This window comes from Macaca thibetana, chromosome 9 (genome assembly GCF_024542745.1).
Source record: "Macaca thibetana thibetana isolate TM-01 chromosome 9, ASM2454274v1, whole genome shotgun sequence".
NCBI classification, from domain to species: Eukaryota; Metazoa; Chordata; class Mammalia; order Primates; family Cercopithecidae; genus Macaca; species Macaca thibetana.
Window position 1 is genome coordinate 43,819,394 of NC_065586.1, and position 2,974 is coordinate 43,822,367.

A 2,974-nucleotide genomic window follows, 5' to 3' on the forward strand; every position below is an offset into this window, starting at 1 on the left:
GGAAAGAGCACCGTGGGATGGCTGGGGAATGTTCCAGGGGCTGGGCAGTGGCGGGTAGCTTTGTTAATGACGTCAGCAGGAGGGGTCGGGAGAGAATAATAAAACACAGTTGACCCAGCAAGAGCCTGTCCTGGGAGCAGGCAGCCCTCAGAGCTTGGCTGGAGGCTCCATCCAGCAAGCCTGAGCATAGCTGACACCTGCAGAATCTGATTTCTCCTGGAAGTGCCCCCATCTGCCCCATGTAGTAGACCCCCATGTCTGTGTCGGTTACAGTGGTCATCCTGATGCAGACCATCCCCAGCTGGAAACACAGCTGCAGAACTGAGCCCAAGCTCCAGACCAAGAACGCTCAGGGTCTGCATGGCCGAGAGCTGGCATCTGTCCAGGGGACTGGCCCAGGCAAAGTGACCACTCTTGTCCAGTCCAGGAGCTGTGAGCTGCATGGAAAGAATGTGAATGAAGACACAACTCTAAATGTGGAACCATGGATGCTATGTGAGCCAGTGTGCTCCCTAGCCATCCAGAAAAACAAGGCCACTTGTACATTCTGCAAGAGCATAAATAAAGCTGTCCTCAGGCGGCGTGCTCTGGTGGCCCATCCTTGCAGTGGTGGCCCATCCTTGCAGTGGCTTCACTGGCTGCACCCCTCAGCAAGGCCTCTGGAACACTGTGAGGGCAGCACACCCACCCAACAGAGTGGGTAAAAAACGATCTAGCTATGGCCTTGCCACACGTGGTGATCGCTAACTTAATTTTGCAGCAAATTTAATCTGCTCTGTATTGGTATTAATTAGAAATGTTCAAAAGCTGGTAATAAGGGCAGTGCCGAATGGGTCCTTCAGGCCAATTTCTGGTTCTGGGTATTTGAAACTCATATCCCTGCAAATGATAGGAAGCCACTCAACTGATTCTTTTAACTTTGCATCCTGGTTATATGTGACTTCCTGTCGGGGAACGTTTCTTTGTTATCACCCAGCTTTCCTTAGTAGTCATTTCTGTAAAGTTCTTCAGGAAGGTGGTGCATTTCCATGGCTTAATAATAATAATAGCAAAATGAAAATGCTAGCCAGCACATGTAGAATGCTTACTTTGTGCACCACGTGGTTCTAAGTCCTCACATCAATTAACCCACACCGTATACACTCCTGATCACAGGTCCCTGCATGATTTTGTCCCATCCCTATGAATTGCCATCCATCAGGGAGCTAGGGAAGGATGAGATATGGAGAACTGATATTTCCTGAGCACTCATTATGTGCCAGGAAAACACTTTCTGCGCTTTGTTCCACAAAGTCCTCAGTCTCCCTGTACGATGGCAGTTAATGTTTCCTTTTTAAGGATGATGAAACTGAGGCTTGCAGAGGTCCCAGGATGCCATAGCTAATAGCAGCACAGAGGATGCAGATGAGGGCTCACCTGCCCACCTATCCAGTTAGTACTCTCCCAGCCCAAGTGCAGGACACCGCCTTCTCTGACCCACCTGTTCTCCTTGCCTCTCCCTGCAGAGAGGGCAATGCCTGCAAGGCACCTCCTTAGCTACTGATTTGTTATGGGGATTCTGTGCCCACTGTGAGCACAGCACGAGTGTGTTTCCAAGGCTGACAGCAAGACGGTGCCTCACTGGAGGAGCCCTCGCTTTGGGGGCTCAGGCCCAGCTGCGCTGGCTGCCTGCCGAGGGGCCTGAGCAGGAGGACCTCTCTTGCAGGAGTGCTGGGTTGGTGGGGTGTTGCCTGCTAATGTGTAGCTCAGAGGGGCTAGAATTATGGGGGCAGGGCCCTGTTTGTAGCTCACAGCCTGAAAGAGCCCAGGTTGCTGAGGCCCCTTCTACAGGGCTGCCCTTCTCCCCATCTGACCAGCCTGGTGCTGGGATGGCGACTGTCACAGTCAACTGAAGGTCACCCTGGCTGAGGCCTCTCCTCAAGGCTGTTCCTTTAGGATTCTTTGCTTAGGACTTTACAGTGGAAGGCTTGGACATAAGAAACAGAATCTGAAGGAAATCCAGTTTATTAAAGTGCTACCAAGTGTCACAACAAAGCTGGGAGGTCGGCTTCCTGGTGGATCTGGGTGCAGTTGCTCATTTCTACACACTCAGAGAGATCTGGAAGCCCAGTGTTAAGAGGAGCTACTCCCTAGAGCACGAGTTGACAAACTTTTTCTGCAAAAGGCCAGATGGTAAATATTTTCAGCTTTGCAGGCCATCGGGTCTTTGTCAAAAGAGCTCAGTTAGGCCATGGTAGCATGAAATCAATTAGAGACACTCTAAACAAATAGGAATGACTAACACAGTAAATAAAACTCAGTTTCAGGGTTTAAAAGAAGAAAGTTGATTTTCATATAATTCCATGTATTACAAATATTCTTATTTTGACATTTTCCCTCCAATTATTGAAGTGTGTACAACCATTCTTAGCTCACAGGGCTGTTCGGAACAGACAGCACAGGGATTTGGCTCATGGGCAATTTGCCAACCTCTGCCCTAGAGCCACTTTGTCCACTTGAGTGGCCACCAACCCTATGTGGCAAATGAGCACTTGAAACATGGCTGGTCTGAATCCAGATGTTCTGTGAATGTAAAACGCACACTTAGTGCAAAGTGTGCGTTTTCCTTAGTGCAAAGAAAACCTTGTAAAATATCTCAACAATATTCTGTATTGATTACATGTTGACATGACAATACCTTGGCAATTCTGGATTTAATAAAATATATTGTTAAAATTTACTTTCACACATTTCTACTTTTGGAATGTGGCTCTAGAAGATTTGAAATGACATATGTGGTGTGGGCTATATTTCTACTGGACAGTGCTGGGCTTTGCTCCTGGTCAAGGACCCTCACCCTCATTGCCTGGTATGTCCATTAGGCCAGACTCGACTTGGGATCAGGGCTGAGCTGCTCATGGTGAAAGAGTTTCAATTTCTCCATTGCGATTGCTCTGAGTTCAGTTGTTAAGCAGAAACTTTTGCAAATGTATTC